General features: G+C 47.6%; 1 protein-coding gene across 10 annotated transcripts in view; it reads left to right on the top strand.

Moving 5' to 3' along the window:
* Nucleotides 1–20,768, top strand: part of BCLAF1 (BCL2 associated transcription factor 1) — a 539,194-nt gene that overhangs the window by 30,439 nt on the left and 487,987 nt on the right. For 6 of the 10 annotated variants that reach the window (XM_069235222.1, XM_069235220.1, XM_069235219.1 and 3 more), the window contains exon 2: nt 3,443–3,513. The gene's annotated coding sequence lies outside the window, so the exon portion shown is untranslated. Of the gene's footprint in view, nt 1–3,442; nt 3,514–3,705; nt 3,742–20,768 lie in introns of all 10 variants that reach the window. The other 4 variants (XM_069235221.1, XM_069235218.1, XM_069235216.1 and 1 more) reach the window with 1 other exon arrangement.

Raw genomic sequence — 20,768 nt, 5'->3', positions numbered from 1 at the left:
GTGACCCCTGTCACCAAGCCTAGGGGGTCAAGGGATCTGTTCCCTGCCCTTTTAAGTGCTTTCTTCTTTTTTTTTTTTCTTTTTATGATTCCAAAAGATAACTGCCACCACTTCCTGGTTGAGGTGGTGGCAGCCAGTCCGATCTCATTCTGAGTTCTGCTGGCTCCACGGATCTTTTGCGGCATGAAATATAATTTTTTTTAACATCAATTTCTCCAGAATCACTAGACACATTTCCACCAAAGCACGAAAAGCACTCTTTCTGGACAAAGATCTTGCTTTCTGTCAAATTTGGTGTAAATCCGATGAGCGGTTTGGTCTGTAGTAGTGTCTAAAGTTCCTATGGAAAAATGACTTGGGGGGGGGGGGGGGGGGGGGGACGTTTTGGACCCAGGCCCTTTTTTTTTTTCTTTTCTTTCCAGCCCTGCATGTACAAACCAGTCAAAAAGTAGCACTTTTTTCAAAGCTTTTGTGGAGGTTCTTCAACGACGCCAAAGTTATTACCAACACAAAACATGCATTTCCTATGGAAACCTGATCTTAACTTTAACTACCTAGTGTTGACCGCTACTGAGTAATTATATATTGGGTTGGAGTGTAGGGCTTTAAGGGTGTTTTAGTGGTTAGGGCTGGATAACGGTATTGGATGGAAAGGGTATTTTTAGGGTCGGGTAAGTGTATGGGTGGAGAAAAGGGTATTTTTTTCGGGTATTGGGAGGGAGTGGTATTTTTAGAGTTTAGTTTTGGGATAGGGTATTGGGTGGAAAGGTTATTTTTAAGGTTGGGTGAGGGTATTAGATAGGATAGTAAGGTTATTTAGGTTTTAGGGTAAGTTAATGGTAGTGGGTGGAAAGGATATTTATTTGGTTTAAGGGTGGGTAAGGATGTTTGGGTGGAAAGGGAATTAGGGTTTTGAGATGGGTAAGGTTTTGCGGTTGCCCCTATTAAAAAAAACTAATTTATTTAACTTAACCTATTTATACTTACCTGCGTGGTATAGGCTTTCGTGATATAAGCAGTTGCCTGGTAAATGCATGCATTGTTAAACATGAGGTAAAGGCATGCTTGGTAAAAGCATGCATTGTAACGTTATACAACAGGCCCCACAACAACAGCAGTTGTTAAATGATGAACCTCCTTTACCCAGGAGGACATAGTTTGGATTGTGTGCAGATAAAGAAAGGCACCAAATGAATGTGAAAGCTGAGACTTTAACAGTCGTAGGCCTTAAAAGGAGTTTTGCACTATCCAGAGCAGTAAAGCAACCATTTTATGTGTACAAACAACTAAAAGAAAATGGAAGCCTTCCACAGAAGATGGTAGGTCGACTATAAATGAGTTCATTCTTTGGCATATCTTATTTCACTTGAGGGCAGAGGGATACCACTTAACCTGGAGCTGCTGAACACTCCGCAGAGTAGGTCTGCTTGCGAGCTCATTTACAATTATTGTTTTAAACATTTAGACTATATAAATCCATTGAATCTTGGTTAAAATCAGTTTTTTTTTGTTTGTATTTTTTTGTTTTTACTACTGGCTTCCATGCTATGGTATAACATTGCTGTACTTGAATTTGATTGTGAAAGATGACGATGTCAGTATATTTTAGGTTGATCAGAGGCTCTCCTTGTGATTGAAACCTTGTCTTCTTGGAGCCTACATGAATGAAAGCAGGGAAATGTACATTTTGGCCCCAGCGTTGTTCTTTGTTGAGCTCGACAGTGTCCCATTTCTATGTATTTGTAGATGGCAAGTCTGGAACCAGGTGATCAAAGCTAATGAGTGAACAGGCATTGGCAAAGCCAATAAGTCTTTCCTATGCAAGAGCTATTGTCTTTTTCAGTGTGTTTTAGCCATGTTGTACATCATTGTGACTACTGTACAGCATGGGTAAAAGTTAGTGGCATAAAGTGTAGTCGTGTAGAGTGGTGTATGCATGGTGTTGTAGCACACTGCCATAACAGAAAACACATTTTCAATGAAAATGACTATTACATTTACACAGACATACTGACAAAACTGTACAGCTCACAAACTACAATGTGTGGAAATGGCATTTCCTAGTGTATTGCTTTGTTTTGATCGTATTAAAATATTTGTTTCCCCCACACCCCAGAATTAAATAAAAAAGTGCTTCATTTTGTGCCTTTCTGATTCTGAAATATTCCGAAATATCTGCACCATTCACTTACAGATATTTCAGTTTTGTTGTGTGCTAGAAAAAAAACATTCACTTTCACAACCCCGGATTGTCAGATACATGCCCTCTCTGTTTGAAGTCAGAGAAGAAAAATTAAATACGCTCCTTCTGAAAACAGTCTGACATTTGACTGCTGTCTCTGAATACCACAGCATTTGGGAGAAGATAAGAAAAATATTTAAAGGCCTGTCTAAGGAAAGCAAGCTTTTGTGTTCAGTGGTTCAGTAAAAAGGTCATGCTCCATGGCTGGAACTAATTCAAGCTGGATAGCCTAAAACAACAAAGCTAGCAAGTAGAAAGTAGGCAACTGTGATTTAAAAAAAAAAAAAAAATCCCACAAAGCCAGAGGTAAGTAATGGGCAGAACGCATTCCCAGAGGAGCTTACAGAATGTCCCAAGCATGTAGCAACCAGGCAGCTAGGTTGTAGGTTTCAACCTAAACCAGCATTTGCAATGCAGTGGGTCTTGTGTTTGCTCGAGTTAAAGCTACTAGCATTGTAAACTCCTAACAGGACTTTTCGTGCCACTTAAACTGAAAAGTAAAACCGTTTCACATAAGCGAGCCGACGGCCACCATAAGCGCAAAGCAAACGCACAAAAGGAAAAATAAGTTTCACTGCGAGCGAACTTATCAGCAAAAGTCAGTTATCCATTTAACTGGCAAAAGTTCAAATATCCATGTAACAGGGTCACTGTCCTGCAAAGTGCTCTACTACTGCCCAGCGAGATCGCGCTGCCTATGAAATAAAGAGAAAAAGTAGTGCAGAAACCATACGGAAACCATGGAGCCTCGTATGTTTTCAGTAGTCGGCCAGTGCTCTCGAGGCGGCCTAAACACCAGAAAGGGCATGACGTATGCATGCCTTTCACTAATTAAATCAAGCTAGTTTTAAAAGGCAAGCCCATGAACCAACAAAACTGATGGGCTTTACATGGGTGTGGTTAAAAGTCCACAGAGAGATTACACCAGGGACAGAGCACTTTGCGCTCGACCCTAAAAATGGTGTTTGACACTTATATCTGTGAGTTTCTTTTGTAAAAGTGAAAGATCAGTAAAATTGGCAGGTGACCGCTTTTGTGAGATCTCTGAATAGTGATAAGGAGAGAAGAGAAATCCTGTATTAAGGCAACTATGAAAAAGGTTTCAATAGATCAGTGACCAATAGTAACCACACTATATGGATTGCTGTTATGTGAAAAGAATGTACTTTTTCTCAACATTTGTCTTTTTACCTTTTCTAGGAACCTGCTAGTCCTCTACTTCTGTCCAGACGAGGCATACAGTACCAGAAAACTATATTTTGAAACTGAAGGTAGGATTGCCTTTTGGCTTATTAATTGCACTTTTTAGTCTGTGATTGTGTGTTTGACTTGTTTACATAACTAATTCAATACACTGTGGCTTACAAAATAATGTAAAAAACGATTTATTTGATCAAACTGTGAAATAATTGGTTTTAATCTGTTAACTTGTTTTCTTCCTGGTCCTTGGTGCATGTACACAGGTGATCTCTCCTGGAACAGGTGAACTAAGATCAAAGGTACTTAGCTCTGAGTACTTGTGCCAGCTATCGTATATGGGGCTTTCTTGGGTATCGTGGAGGAATTTCTGCCAGCATCTGAGCATGGAGATTGAAAGAGCTTTCTAGTATACTGAGTTTATGTACAAGATGCTGAATGGCTTCTGTGGCAAAGTTCTCAATTTTGTTTTCGTTATAAATAACCAGATAATTTTTTTTCCCACAAGTACATGATATTAAAAATGTGAGCCAAAAACGAACTCCCACTGTTGATCCTTATCCAGCTACAGCAGAGGTCTTCAAACTGGGGGGCGGGCCCCCCTTGGGGGGCCTCAAGTGATCCCAGGGGGGGCGCCAAACTCTGGCCAAAGAAAATATTATACAGATAACATGCCTTTGTTTTAAGCAGAAGCATGGTATTGCAGTTTTAAAAAGGTAACAGTACTTAACTGCAATGTTTAAATAGGTTTACACCTATTTAAACATTGCCATCTTTCTCAAATAATTGTGCAAAATTCTGAGGGGGGGCCCAATGATTTTTATTTTTGAGCTGGGGGGGTGCGGCATTAAAAAGTTTGAAGACCACTGAGCTACAGTCTTAAAAACTGGCATTGAGCTGATTGTGACTTATGGGCACATTGTGAAAAACTTATATAGGCATTACTAGAGGAATAGTTATCTTTTAATCAAAACCGAAGACAAACTCCACCCATGTTGTCGAAATTCTGTCCTATCTTAAGTTTAATAAGACAGTGACCACAGAGGTTGAAAGTATGGTAAAAGTGTATTTAGAACAATGGTGGTTATGTATTGTTGTTCTGGGATTTGACCAAATAGAAATGGTATCAGCAACGTTGTGTGTGAGGAAACAGTTGTGCCTTGGAAATGTAAAAGCCATTGGATTGAATTTTATTTGCCCATTCTGTAGCATTTGGCGATACAGACAACGCAACCCTTTTAAGATGTCTAATACATAGGAATCAAAAGTTACTCTTAAGCAACAAGAACTGCTCAATTCAGGAAGGAACTGAAACGGGATCCAAATAAATAAAAATAAAATAATTCTATATCTCTACAAACATTGACATGACCAAGGCCAGTTGTTGTTTGCTACATAAGCTCTACCCATAATCATCACTTCACTTGAAGCCTGTATTTTGCCCTGTTATGTAATTTTATTTTATTGGTCATTTGTTGAGGCATTAATATTACATTTTTGTAATAAGTATTTTTTTTGTTGAGTCATACAGCTTGCATTTGTGGCAGTATTAAACTTTACAAAAATACCGAATATAAACAAAATGTGGATTTTAATTAAGTTTCAAGGTCACTGAATACATCCACCTTTGGTTTGATACTCTTAACACTGGCAACAGAGGGAAACCCTCTTTTCGGATTAATGATGTTTATTTGGCTCCTATTGTATGTGTTGTATGTTTTAAACTAAAATGAAAAACACAGCTCACTCCCCATTGTTATTTTCTTTCATCACCCCTCCCTGTCCATGTAAGAGAAAAAAAATAAAAAAAAGCATTGGCAAAGCCATTAGGTTTGGCCTCTGCAAGCGTGTTATGAGTATTTATGTTTTCTGCAAATATATGTTATATTTAAAATAAATAAATAACAATATAAAATTAAAGGAATAGCCAGCAGCCCAATCACACCAGCCATGCACTCATTCTAAGACTAATACACACTTGTTATTGGTCAAAATACCATCACTCAGTGCAAGAGAGCCAGTGGCTGAATTATGCTGACCCTTTGCTCCATGCTGTGGTGGGCAGAACAAAATCTGAATGGCTGCTGAACAAACCAGTGTAAAAAGAGGGTTGGTCCAAAGCCCATCTGTGTTTTATTTATTTATTTATTTTTTAAATATCTGGCTGGTGGGGCTATTTAATTTGTCTCCAGGCCCTACCTAAAAAGGGGAAACATTTGAGAAAATCGATAGCTATCTAACGCTGCGTGGGGTTATAGGACTGTACATCATTGGTTGGTTGTTTCAGCCAGCATCTCCCAATTTCGCAACTGTAGCCTGCAAGGACCTCTCAGCTCAAGTTTCTTTCGGGCCATGGGTCTTCCCTATTTTGAAATACGAGTAAGTGGTCGGTAGGGCAGTCTGCTATGAAATCTTCTGTTGCAGGCTTTGCCCCCAGAGACAAGCTTGAGTCATATTGTGCATGCCCCCTTCCCTGCCTTTGCCAGCAACCCTGCCAATTGCCTTTTTTTCAAATCTCTCAAATGGTGTGGATTGAAACTTAAATCTCTTGCATTCTGCAACTTCCTGACTTTGGACTTTTCAACAATATTTTTAGGATCTTTTTGAATATATTTTGCTAGTTTACCCCTTCATCCACTTATTTCTTCAGTGTAAGCTAGCTTATGTTACAACACTATAACTCTAAGCCATGAATGTCATGTCACTGTTTGAAGGAATGAACTTGCATAACCTGAATTTTACATGCTTTTTCTGTTAATTAGTTTGCACCAGTGCTCCAGTGGCTCATTCCCGTAACAAATCGTCCCCAGAGCCTCCCATATAGAGCTCACCCTGTTCTTGACCTATTCAAGTGATATGAGTATATAACCCCTGAATGACATAAAGCTATCCGGTCACAGAAATGTATCTAGTTACTGGATAGCCTGCTTCAGCTGGATCCCTTTGTTGTGTGCTATGGAAAAAGGCAACTGAGAACGCTTTAGGTAGCAAACTTTCATTTGTGCTGGAGACCCTGTTGCACTGTCAAGATGATTCCCAGCTCTGGTCACAAAGGCCTTAAGCCTCCATTATGCTATAGGATTTAACCAGTATCTGCCCAAGGGGGTGGTATTGCAAAAATGTTTCACTGATGGAATGGAAAAGTATCTCTCCATGGGAGCAAGTCGGACATATAAGACCCCGTCTTGCCATCTTAGGGCAGCGATGATTACTTGGCAGTAACCCATGGCTGCCAATACAGTTTCAGTCAAACTGGGGAAACCATTTTTTTCCCTCTTGGTGCTAGTTCGGACGCACTGAGCCCCACTCAGTTTCACAGTCCATGATACACTTTGCCATTAGCATACACACATGATTGACGTTTGATGTGAGATAAAAGAGTAAAAAAACAAGAGGCTCACTCCTGGTGTAATTTAGTGAAGGGGGTGCGTGGTCTGAGTTATGCAGTGGACATTCCCTGCCAAACACTCCTGTTGGATATTTTACACTAGTGCTTTATGGATCTGAGATCTGACCACCAAGTGTTAGTATAGCTCCTGGGTGACCATGTGAAGAATTTTCCTGCTGGCAGCAGGGCGGTTTTATCTGTTACCTAAAAAAAAAGTGTACTCTGGAACTGTGTGGAATAAAAATTATTTTATAAATGGTTTCAAAATTAGGACGGTTTCTCTCACCCAACCTTGTCAAGGTGGGCTTTTCCTTAATCGTAAAGAATTTGGGAGACCACAATACAAGCATCTGCAGTTACTGTTTAAGTTGTAGATGGCGTAGACTCACCAGCTCACTTAAGACTGATGTTGTAGCTTGAAGATGCTACTCTTGTAGTTCTTCAGTCTTTCATCACCGGGCTAGGGTGATCTGGTGACTTCTGTGACTCCTAGATCTGTTGAGGCATCTTCCATGCGGAGTCCTCCAGTCAGCTGTAGAATTGCATTTGCTCTTCATGGCAGGGGACGTGCCTGTTTAGGTTTCGCCTACACAGCATTTACACTGGGCTTGCGAAATTTAATGGTAAGAAAAAAAAATCTTAAAACTGACTTGGAACCTGTCCATTACTTACCATTGGTTGACTACCACACCACTCTTTTTCCCTTCGTATTGTTCAGGGCCTTCTCTTCCCCCGGCCTCCTCCTGGGGCTTTGTGTATGTCCCTGGCGTGGTTCATGGACCAAGTAAATTTTCCTGTTTGCGGCCAGTGTCCTTCCACTTGCTGCAGTCTTCTGTAGATACTTTAAAAGCACTTTTTAACTTTTGTTTTTTTTGTACATGAATGCATACATAATGTGCGTACCCCCTCCCTCACTATACACCCCCCCTCTATCCTCCTCCTGCAGTCTATTGAGGTGTGAAAAGGGTTAAACAAAAAATTCTACTTAGCCTGTGCCTGTCTCAGAAGCTGTGGAGTGTGGAAAATCCCCAGTGTCAGCTTATGTTTGTTGGAAAGGTAACCCTGGGTTAGGTTCCTATCTTCCTCTACCATGACGTCACTGCTCTGGTTCTTTCAGAGACCGTTTTTAGCATGCTGTACTTTCCACTGGGGTTTCATAAGAATACCTCTGCGAGTACCTGCCCCTGCAATGGTATCTCTCAGACTTTACTGCACTTTTCTTTTTCTTTTTTTTTGTTGTTGTGAATTTTACACCAGTTTCAGGAGAAAAATATGAATCTTGTTACTGAGGATGTTTAAATTCAGCCAGTGCAGAATAGCACTAAGGTACTGCAACTTTTAGTGGATTGGAACATATGCTTTAGTGTAGGGTCCTTTCTGGAATTAGTGGTTAACAAAGCATACTTTTTCTCAAATTTACAACTGATAGCTGGACGTGCCTTTTTAGGCTGAGAGTTGTTTACTATCTACCAGTATGATTGCTGCTGCTCCTCTGTTGTTTTTTTAAATTCTGTATGCTGATATACATTTATAATACTAGCATGTTCATTTTTATTGATAAATTTGTATGATACCTATTTGAATGTAAGTTACTATGATTATTAGTTTTCTGAGCGTTTATGGACGTTTTTGACGTTTGTATGAAGTTTTCTTAATGATGATGACTAAGTTAGAAAGCCTGCTGTAAATGTCGAGCCTATCAGGAACCCTGAGTTTGGCTACCATCTTTGACTGTCCAGCATTTGAAAGCGTTGGTCCAGTGACCATGCCCTCATCGGTCCTTAATGTTTTCATGTCTTCCAGTATCAGGTTGGGCTCTTGCTTCTGACTCTTCAAAGTCTGCAAGCAAGGAGGCAGGTTTCACTGACCCTTTTTTGCCTTTAGAACCCAACTCGTTAGACGCAACCACCCCCACCTCCCACCGCCCCATCTTACCTTCAACATAAAATACCACAGTCTCAATATCCTTTGATCTGATAGACTTCTAGCTGCAGATTTTCTTACCTTAGAATTCTCTGGCGTCCGCTTCGAATCCGGAATTTTTCTGCTGAGCAGTAGCCTGCGTGCGCTGTCGGGTGGTGTCGTTCGGATCCGCGTGCGTCGTCCAGCTCCGTGTGGCGTTGTCCGCAACGGAGCAGTCTGTGACGTCACGGTTTCTATATAGGCACCACCCTGGCAAGCGTACGTCAGTACTTTTCCTTCCACGCCATTTAAGCGCAGATCCGGAAAGCGCAACTTTTGTTTTTTTTTTTCTTTTTTTTCCAATGATTGTCGAGGGTTTTCGGCTTGATTGTTTGAGCATGTCTTCTAGAAAGACTTGATTTAACCGTGTGGTGCATGTCATCACACCATGTCGGTCACGGATCCACACAGTGTGTGTCTCTGGTGTTTGGAGAAGGATCACGACTCGACTTGGTGTTCCGACTGTCAGGCCATGGCTCTGAAGGCCTTGAGGGAGAGATCCCTCAAACTTCTAGCAGCCAGACAACCATCATCGGTTGGCGCGACTCCGAGGAGGTCACAGTCCCACCCTAGGGGAAGCCAGTGGACTGGACATGTCTCCAGATACTGCCATTCTCTCTCCTCCTAATGTGGCTACGGGGGAGGGAGCTGCTTATGCTATGGTGGTGCGTAGGGCAGCTGAGGTCTTGGGCCTAGACTTGCCCACTTCAGCGGGGGCGACTACATCAGAGCCAATGTTGCCCCTCAATGAGGCCCTAACGGACGTCCTTCTGGGAACATGATCCCAACCCAGCACAGGGGCTCCTGTGAATAGGACAGTCAGCCGCCGCCATAGACCTGCTCCAAACGACCCTAGTTTGCTCACCCTAGTTTGCTCTGACCTGTTTTGGCCAAGAGCTCGCTCCCCCACGTCCGCAGCACCACCTTGCTGTGTCCGTGTCCCTGACCCCCGCCCACGCTGCTGCTAGCGTGTTTGAGGCCCGTCTAGTGGGCTTCTGGTAAGCTTTGTGCCGTTTTCACTGTATTTGTAACTGTATTCTGTGCCCTGCTTTTTGACCCCATTTGCGTCGCTAGATTCGTGTGCATTGTGCCGTTTTCCCCGTATTTGTGACTGTACTCTGTGCCTTGCTTTTTGTGCCTTTTGCTCCTTTTTGCCTCCATTTGTGCCTTTTATCCACTTTTTTCGCCCCTTGGGCGCTCCCCCTTGCCGCTTTCCCCTGCCGCTGCCTCCCTGCGGCCCGCCCCCCTCGCGCTCCCATTCGCCGCTCCCTCCCGCCTCCCAGCTGCTCCTCCCTCCCCCCTCCCTTCTTAATGGCTGGCGCTGCGCGTCGAGGGTGAGCGACCTCTGACCTGTTTTTGGCCAAGAGCTCGCTCCCCCACGTCCGCAGCACCACCTTGCTGTGTCCGTGTCCCTGACCCCCGCCCACGCTGCTGCTAGCATGTTCGAGGCCCGTCTAGTGGGCTTCTGGTAAGCTTTGTGCCGTTTTCATTGTATTTGTAACTGTATTCTGTGCCCTGCTTTTTGACCCCATTTGCATCGCTAGATTCGTGTGCATTGTGCCGTTTTCACTGTATTTGTAACTGTATTCTGTGCCCTGCTTTTGACCCCATTTGCGTCGCTAGATTAATGTGCATTGTGCCGTTTTCGCCGTATTTGTGACTGTACTCTGTGCCTTGCTTTTTTGTGCCTTTTGCTCCTTTTTTGCCTCCATTTGTGCCTTTTATCCACTTTTTTCTCCCCTTGGGCGCTCCCCCTTGCCGCTTTCCCCTGCCGCTGCCTCCCTGCGGCTCCTCCCTCCCCCCTCCCTTCTTAATGGCGGCGCGCAGAGGCAAGCCCGTCTGCGCCCGTCCGTGCCTGGACCGTGCCCGGACCGTGCCCAGCGCCACCCCCCCCCCCTGGTCCGCACGCCCCCGCACCACGAGACATCGCTACTCGGCCAACCAACTCAGCGCCCTCAACCCCGGCTGCTCCACTACATGTTTCCAGTCATCTCCAAAGAACACCAAGGGACCCTTCTCCTGCCTCGCCTGCAACTTCACCTGCGACAGAACAAGGAAACCTGCCACAACCGCAACAAACCACCTCCACTGCATACTCCTCAACACGCTCCGCACGCAAGCACGCCATCGAGCTCTGGGACCTGCTCGACACCACCGCCCCAGACGTAGCCTTCCTGACCGAAACCTGGTGGAACGACGACTCCTCAGCACCTGACATCGCCATAGCCATCCCGGATGGCTACAAGATCACCAGAAGAGATCGCCCCAACGGAATCGGAGGAGGAATAGCCATCGCCCACAAATCCACCCTCAAAATCCACACCCACACGGACGACACTCTCAAGACCGCCGAACACCTACACTTCCGGATCCACACTGACCCCAACACCACCCTCGGGAACGCTCATCTACCGACCCCCAGGACCACGAGCACCCTTCAGCGACTCCATCGCCGACCTCACGAGCACCCACACGCTCAACTCTACGGACTACATCCTCCTTGGAGACCTCAATTTCCACTTGGAGAACAACATCGACGCCAACACCACATCCCTGATCGACAACCTCTCCAACCTCGGCCTCAGACAACTGGTCAACACACCCACCCACACCGCCGGCCACACGCTCGATCCGATCTTCTTCGCAAGCAACCACGTCACCTTTAGCCACACCACCGAACTCCACTGGACCGACCGCCACTGCATCCACTTCACATTCAAGAAGCACATCGAACACCACCGCACCCAACTACCACCCCACCGCCGCTGGAGCAGTCACCGAAGATCAACTGACCAGCACCCTCGCCCAGAACCCGCCCACCGACTCAACCAACCCAGACACCGCCGCTCTCAACCTACAACAGTGGATCAACGACTGCGCCAACACCCTCGCACCACTCAAGAGGTCCACCGACAACCAAGGAAAGAAAAAAGCCGCCTGGTTCACTGACAAACTCCTCACCTCCAAACGCACCTGCCAGAAACTAAAGAAGAAATGGCTCCTCGAACACACACACGACAGCCTGGCAGCCCACAAGGGGGCCACCCGCAAGCACCACCAGCTAATCCGACTCGCCAAACGTTCCCACTTCACAGAACGCCTGAACAACAACGCACACGACAGCAAAGAACTCTTCTGCATCGTGAAAGAGCTCTCCAACCCCAGCGCCAACGACATATCACCTTCCCAAGAACTCTGCGACACCCTGTCCACCTTCTTCTATCAGAAGATCACAGACATCCACGACAGCCTCAACATCACGCCTCCGTCAGACCCCACCCCCGACAACTCCACCTGCGCCAACCGCTACACCGACTGGACCCACGTAGATGACGCTGAAACTTGCAAGATCATGAACTCCATCCACTCAGGATCCCCTTCAGACCCATACCCCCACCACGTCTACAACAAAGCCGACTCTACCATCGCCCCCCAACTTCGAAAGGTCATCAACTTATCCTTTGAAACCGCGACCTTCCCGGACAGCTGGAAGCACGCCGAAATCCACGCCCTCCTCAAGAAACCCAAGGCAGACCCCAACGACCTCAAAAACTTCCGCCTGATCTCCCTCCTCCCCTTCCCGGCGAAGGTCATCGAGAAGATCGTCAACTCTCAGCTCACCCACCACCTCGAGGACAACTCCATCCTGGACCCCTCCCAGTCCGGTTTCAGACGCAACCACAGCACCGATACTGCTCTCCTCGCCGCCACAGATGACATCAGACAGCAAATGGACAATGGCGAAACTTCAGCCCTCATCCTCCTGGACATTTCCGCAGCCTTCAACACGGTTTGCCACCGCACCCTACTAACACGCCTCCACGAAGCCGGAATACAAGAAAAAGCCCTCCACTGGATCTCCTCCTTTCTCTCCGGCAGAACCCAGAGTCCGACTTCCACCCTTCCGCTCCGATGCCACCAACATCATCTGCGGCGTACCCCAAGGCTCCTCTCCATGCCCGACGCTGTTCAACGTCTACATGGCCCCCCTCGCACAACTGGCCCGTCAGAACAACCTCAACATTCTCTCCTACGCCGACGACACCCAGCTCATCCTCTCCCTCACCAAAGACCCACACACCGCCAAAGCCAACCTCCACGAGGGATTGAAGTCCACCGCCGAATGGATGAGAAATAGCCGCCTGAAGTTGAACTCAGGCAAGTCCGAGGTCTTCATCCTCGGACGCACCCCCTCGGCTTGGGACGACTCCTGGTGGCCCACCGCGCTGGGACCCCCTCCAACGCCAGCCAACCACGCACGCAATCTGGGTTTCGTCCTCGACTCCGCCCTCACCATGTCCAAGCAGGTCAACGCAGTTTCCTCCTCCTGCTCCAACACCCTCTGCGTGCTCCGTAGAATCTACAAATGGATCCCGACGGAAACCAGAAAAACTGTGACCCAGGCCCTCGTCAGCAGTAGACTAGACTACGGTAACGCTCTATACACAGGCATCCCAGCGATAGACATCCGACGACTTCAACGCATCCAAAACGCCTCCGCCCGACTGGTCCTCGACGTACCCCACCGATGCCACATCTCCCACCACCTGAAAGACCTCCACTGGCTCCCCGTGGACAAGAGGATCACCTTCAAGCTCCTCACCCACGCTCACAAGGCACTCTACAACGCCGGTCCAGCCAACCTGAATAACAGACTCAACTTCTATGCCCCCTCCCGCCAACTCCGCTCCGCCGTCCTCGCCCTCGTTCCCCGCTTCCAACGTAAGACCTCCGGTGGCAGATCCTTCTCCTACCTCGCCGCCAAGACCTGGAACACCCTCCCGACCCCCCTGCGACAGACCCAGGACCTTCTCACCTTCAGGAGACTCCTCAAGACCTGGCTCTTTGACCAGTAGCAGCAGCCCCCCCCCTCAGCGCCTTGAAACCCTAACGGGTACGTAGTGCGCTCTATAAATATTGTGATTGATTGATTGACCCAACACCCCACCCCGGAGAGCTTGGTGGTCCAAGCCTCTACTTCTGTGGTGCCTTCCCTTCCGTCCCTCCGGATAGAGGGTAGACCAACTTGGAAAGAAGTTGTTTTCTTCCTCCAGCCTGGCATTTAGGTCAGTAAACGCCTGTTGCCTATTGAGCCGTTTTCCCCATACTTTACGGTATGCCCCAGGTCCCAGAGGGCATTCAGGACACAATCACCCAGGCTGTCAAGGATGGGAGAGATGCAGCCAGGTTCACAATCAGGTGTGGATTGGATATGACCGACTCGCTGGGTATAGCGATTGCGTCAAGCGTGGCCCTATGTCGTCACGTCTGGCTACGTTCGACTGGCTTTTCAGGGGATGTCCAGTCGAGTTTGATGGACATGCCCTTTGATGGCTTTCTCCTTTTTGGTGAAAAGGCAGACTAAGCACTTGAGAGGTTCAAGGTTTCTCGAGCTACGGCCAGATCCTTGGGCCTCTCAGCTCCAGCTCGACAGCAGTCTGTCTTCCGTCCCTTTTTGAGGCTTCGGAAGTGGCGCATTACCACGCCAGACACAATTTAGCCACCATCCTCTGGCCTCACAGCATCCGGGTAGAGGTCGTGGTACCGTCAGACCCAGAGGGTCTGGCCAGCGGTCGGCCCCCAAGCCCTCCTGGTGTGGTTCTGCAAGACCATGTCCGCCCAGTTGGAGGGAGGATTCAATTTCATCTCCCTTATTGGCATTCCATCACAACAGACAAATGGGTCTTGCAGATCATACGGAAGGGCTATTCCCTCCCCTTCCAGTCTTTCTCTCCTTCTATCCCTCTAATAAAAGAACGGCTGATGGAGGACCATTTGGTTTTGCTCCACGAGGAAGTTATGGCTCTCTTGGCCAAGGGAGCTATAGAAAGAGTCCCGATGTCAGAAGTAGGCAGTGGTGGTTGGGCCTTCACCCTATCTTGGATTTAAAGGACGTCAATCACTTCCTCAAGAAGCAGCAATTCAAAATGCTCACTCTTGCTCAGGTCTTGTCTGCCCTAGACCAAGGAGACTGGATGGTAGCGTTGGTCTTGCAGGATGCGCATTTTCATATCCCCATCCTGCCCGCCCACAGGCGTTACTTGCGGTTCAGGGTGGGCCATGAGCACTTTCAGTTTACCGTGCTCCCCTTCGTTCTCACCAGTGCCCCTCGGGTGTTCACCAAAGTGATGGCAGTGGTGGCAGCTCATTTGCGCAGGTTAGGGATTTCAGTCTTCCCCTACCTAGACGATTGGCTGTTGAAGGCTCAGACGCCCCAGGCTCTTGTCACCCATCTCCAGACGACGGCGAACCTCCTGCATTCGCTGAGCTTTGCTGTCAATGTGCCGAAGTCACACCTGACTCCCTCTCAGAAGCTGACTTTTATTGGAGCTGTTCTGGACACAGTGCAGTATTGGGCTTATCCTCCCGAGCAGCGAGTCCAGGATATTCAGGTTATGATACCGATGTTTTGGCCTGTGTCCTGGATTTCGGTGAGACAAACTCTGAAGCTGTTAGGACTCATGGCTTCCTGCATCCTATTGGTCAAGCATGCCAGATGTCATATGAGGGCTCTGCAGTTGGACCTAAAGTTCCAATGAGCACAGCATCAGGGAAATCTTACCGAAGCGGTTCAGATCTCGGAGGGAACTGCGATTGGGTCAAAGGCAGACTCCTCTCCCTTCCCCAACCAGATCTCACAGTAGTGACGGATGCATCACTTCTGGGATGGGGCGGCCATCTGGGAGAGGTGGAGATCAGAAGTCGCTGGTCTCCGGCGGAATCCGGGCTCCATATCAACTTGCTGGAGCTTCGGGCGATCCGGCTAGCATTTAAAGCATTTTTTTCCTGTTGTGAAAGGGAAGGTAGTGCAGGTGTTCACGGACAACACTACCGCAGTGTGGTACTGCAAGGAGCAGGGCGGTGTGGAGTCATTGACCCTTTGTCAAGAGGCTCTGCGTTTCTGGACATGGCTGGAACAGCAGGGCATATTCCTGGTGGTTCAACACCTCGCAGATTCTCTGAATGCCAGGGCGGACAAACTCAGCCGACGATGCAAAGCGGATCACAAAAGGTTTCTCCATCTGGAGGTGGCACAAGGACTCTTTTAGCAGTGGGGAGAGCCTTGCTTAGATCGGTTTGCCTCTGTAGAAAACACGCAATGTCAGCAGCTTTGCACGTTGGAGTTTCCCAAGTGGCTATCGCTACGCGACGCTTTTTGCCACAAGTAGAGTTCAGGCCTCTTGTACGCCCATACCAGTTCTGCCCAGAGTTCTCAAGAAAATCAGGAACAACCGGGCACAAGTAATCCTAGTGACTCCGGATTGGGCACAGAGAGTCTGGTATCCAGAACTTCTCAAAATGAGCATCAGTCCTCCAATCAGGTTGCCTCTACGGGAGGATCTTCTGTTGCAGCAGCAGGGGAAGGTTCTCCACCCGAACCGGTCAACTTTGCGGCTTCATGCGTGGAGGTTATGCGGCAACAGTTGATGGTTTATGACCTCCCTTCTGAAGTCTGTGATGTCATTCTGGCAGCCAGGCGTACCTCTACCAAGTCGATTTACGCCTGCAGGTGGAAACGTTTTTGTTTCATATTGTACAGAGAGGTCTATTGATCCTTGTAAGGAAATGCCTCCTTGGCATGGTTGCCCCCTGACTTTTTGCCTTTGCTGATGCTATGTTTACAATTGAAAGTGTGCTGAGGCCTGCTAACCAGGCCCCAGCACCAGTGTTCTTTCCCGAACCTGTACTTTTGTATCCACAATTGGCAGACCCTGGCATCCAGATAAGTCCCTTGTAACTGGTACTTCTAGTACCAAGGGCCCTGATGCCAAGGAAGGTCTCTAAGGGCTGCAGCATGTCTTATGCCACCCTGGAGACCTCTCACTCAGCACAGACACACTGCTTGCCAGCTTGTGTGTGCTAGTGAGGACAAAACGAGTAAGTCGACATGGCACTCCCCTCAGGGTGCCATGCCAGCCTCTCACTGCCTATGCAGTATAGGTAAGACACCCCTCTAGCAGGCCTTACAGCCCTAAGGCAGGGTGCACTATACCATAGGTGAGGGTACCAGTGCATGAGCATGGTACCCCTACAGTGTCTAAACAAAACCTTAGACATTGTAAGTGCAGGGTAGCCATAAGAGTATATGGTCTGGGAGTTTGTCAAACACGAACTCCACAGCACCATAATGGCTACACTGAAAACTGGGAAGTTTGGTATCAAACTTCTCAGCACAATAAATGCACACTGATGCCAGTGTACATTTTATTGTAAAATACACCCCAGAGGGCACCTTAGAGGTGCCCCCTGAAACTTAACCGACTATCTGTGTAGGCTGACTAGTTTTAGCAGCCTGCCACAAACCGAGACATGTTGCTGGCCCCATGGGGAGAGTGCCTTTGTCACTCTGAGGCCAGTAACAAAGCCTGCACTGGGTGGAGATGCTAACACCTCCCCCAGGCAGGAATTGTCACACCTGGCGGTGAGCCTCAAAGGCTCACCTCCTTTGTGCCAACCCAGCAGGACACTCCAGCTAGTGGAGTTGCCCGCCCCCTCCGGCCAGGCCCCACTTTTGGCGGCAAGGCCGGAGAAAATAATGAGAAAAACAAGGAGGAGTCACTGGCCAGTCAGGACAGCCCCTAAGGTGTCCTGAGCTGAAGTGACTCTAACTTTTAGAAATCCTCCATCTTGCAGATGGAGGATTCCCCCAATAGGGTTAGGATTGTGACCCCCTCCCCTTGGGAGGAGGCACAAAGAGGGTGTACCCACCCTCAGGGCTAGTAGCCATTGGCTACTAACCCCCCAGACCTAAACACGCCCTTAAATTTAGTATTTAAGGGCTACCCTGAACCCTAGAAAATTAGATTCCTGCAACTACAAGAAGAAGGACTGCCTAGCTGAAAACCCCTGCAGAGGAAGACCAGAAGACGACAACTGCCTTGGCTCCAGAAACTCACCGGCCTGTCTCCTGCCTTCCAAAGATCCTGCTCCAGCGACGCCTTCCAAAGGGACCAGCGACCTCGACATCCTCTGAGGACTGCCCCTGCTTCGAAAAGACAAGAAACTCCCGAGGACAGCGGACCTGCTCCAAGAAAGGCTGCAACGTTGTTTCCAGCAGCTTTGAAAGAACCCTGCAAGCTCCCCGCAAGAAGCGTGAGACTTGCAACACTGCACCCGGCGACCCCGACTCGGCTGGTGGAGATCCAACACCTCAGGAGGGACCCCAGGACTACTCTGATACTGTGAGTACCAAAACCTGTCCCCCCTGAGCCCCCACAGCACCGCCTGCAGAGGGAATCCCGAGGCTTCCCCTGACCGCGACTCTTTGAATCCAAAGTCCCGACGCCTGGGAGAGACCCTGCACCCGCAGCCCCCAGGACCTGAAGGACCGGACTTTCACTGGAGAAGTGACCCCCAGGAGTCCCTCTCCCTTACCCAAGTGGAGGTTTCCCCGAGGAATCCCCCCCCTTGCCTGCCTGCAGCGCTGAAGAGATCCCGAGATCTCTCATAGACTAACATTGCGAACCCGACGCCTGTTCCTACACTGCACCCGGCCGCCCCCGCGCTGCTGAGGGTGAAATTTCTGTGTGGGCTTGTGTCCCCCCCGGTGCCCTACAAAACCCCCCTGGTCTGCCCTCCGAAGACGCGGGTACTTACCTGCAAGCAGACCGGAACCGGGGCACCCCCTTCTCTCCATTCGAGCCTATGTGTTTTGGGCACCACTTTGAACTCTGCACCTGACCGGCCCTGAGCTGCTGGTGTGGTGGCTTTGGGGTTGCTCTGAACCCCCAACGGTGGGCTACCTTGGACCAAGAACTAAGCCCTGTAAGTGTCTTACTTACCTGGTTAACCTAACAAATACTTACCTCCCCTAGGAACTGTGAAAATTGCACTGTGTCCACTTTTAAAACAGCTATTTGTGAATAACTTGAAAAGTATACATGCAATTTTGATGATTTGAAGTTCCTAAAGTACTTACCTGCAATACCTTTCGAATTAGATATTACATGTAGAATTTGAACCTGTGGTTCTTAAAATAAACTAAGAAAAGATATTTTTCTATAACAAAACCTATTGGCTGGATTTGTCTCTGAGTGTGTGTACCTCATTTATTGTCTGTGTATGTACAACAAATGCTTAACACTACTCCTTGGATAAGCCTACTGCTCGACCACACTACCACAAAATAGAGCATTAGTATTATCTCTTTTTGCCACTATCTTACCTCTAAGGGGAACCCTTGGACTCTGTGCATACTATTCCTTACTTTGAAATAGTGCATACAGAGCCAACTTCCTACATTGGTGGATCAGCGGTGGGGTACAAGACTTTGCATTTGCTGGACTACTCAGCCAATACCTGATCACACGACAAATTCCAAAATTGTCATTAGAAATTCATTTTTGCAATTTGAAATTTTTCTAAATTCTTAAAAATCCTGCTAGGGCCTTGTGTGTTAAGTCCCTGTTTAGCATTGTCTTTTAGAGTTTAAAAGTTTGTTAAAGGTTTGAAATTAGATTCTAGAAACAGTTTTAGATTCTTTAAAAAGTCTTCCAACTTTTAGCAAAATAATGTCTGATACAGAGATGAATGTGGTGGAACTCGACACCACACCTTACCTCCATCTTAAGATGAGGGAGCTAAGGTCTCTCTGTAATATCAAAAAAATAACCATTGGCTCCAGACCTACCAAAATTCAGCTCCAGGAGCTGTTGGCAGAGTTTGAAAAAGCCAACCCCTCTGATGATGACATCACAGAGGAAGAAATTAGTGACTTGGAGGCCAATGTCCCTCCTCCAGTCCTAAATAGGGAGAACAGGACCCCTCAAGTCCTGTCTCCAACTGTGTTAGTCAGAAATAGTGAGTCCCTCACAGGAGGGTCCCACATTTCTGAAATCACTGAGGATGCTCTCAGTGAAGATGACCTCCTGTTAGCCAGGATGGCCAAAAGATTGGCTTTAGAGAGACAGCTCCTAGCCATAGAAAGGGAAAGACAAGAGATGGGCCTAGGACCCATCAATGGTGGCAGCAATATAAATAGGGTCAGAGATTCTCCTGACATGTTAAAAATCCCCAAAGGGATTGTGACAAAATTTGAAGATGGTGATGACATCACCAAGTGGTTCACAGCTTTTGAGAGGGCTTGTGTAACCAGAAAAGTGAACAGATCTCACTGGGGTGCTCTCCTTTGGGAAATGTTCACTGGAAAGTGTAGGGATAGACTCCTCACACTCTCTGGAAAAGATGCAGAATCTTATGACCTCATGAAGGGTACCCTGATTGAGGGCTTTGGATTCTCCACTGAGGAGTACAGGATTAGGTTCAGGGGGGCTAAAAAATCCTCGAGCCAGACCTGGGTTGACTTTGTTGACTACTCAGTGAAAACACTAGATGGTTGGATTCAAGGCAGTGGTGTAAGTAATTATGATGGGCTGTACAATTTATTTGTGAAAGAACACCTGTTAAGTAATTGTTTCAATGATAAACTGCATCAGCATCTGGTAGACCTAGGACCAATTTCTCCCCAAGAATTGGGAAAGAAGGCGGACCATTGGGTCAAGACAAGGGTGTCCAAGACTTCAACAGAGGGTGACCAAAAGAAAGGGGTCACAAAGACTCCCCAGGGGAAGGGTGATGAGACAACCAAAACTAAAAATAGTAAAGAGTCTTCTACAGGCCCCCAAAAACCTGCACAGGAGGGTGGGCCCAGAGCCTCTTCACAAAACAATGGGTACAAGGGTAAAAACTTTGATCCCAAAAAGGCCTGGTGTCATAGCTGTAAACAGCATGGACACCAAACTGGAGACAAGGCCTGTCCCAAGAAAGGTTCCACTCCAAACTCCCATCCAGGCAACACTGGTATGGCTAGTCTCCAAGTGGGATCAACAGTGTGCCCAGAGCAAATCAGGGTCCACACTGAAGCTATTCTAGTTTCTGAGGGTGGGGTGGATTTAGCCACACTAGCTGTCTGGCCGCCTAACATGCAAAAATACAGACAGCAACTCTTAATTAATGGGACTAGAATAGAGGGCCTGAGGG

The sequence above is a fragment of the Pleurodeles waltl genome, chromosome 5, assembly GCF_031143425.1.
Source record: "Pleurodeles waltl isolate 20211129_DDA chromosome 5, aPleWal1.hap1.20221129, whole genome shotgun sequence".
Classification (NCBI taxonomy): Eukaryota; Metazoa; Chordata; class Amphibia; order Caudata; family Salamandridae; genus Pleurodeles; species Pleurodeles waltl.
The sequence above is the reverse complement of the archived record's forward strand: the minus strand, read 5'-3'. Positions and strand labels throughout refer to the sequence as shown.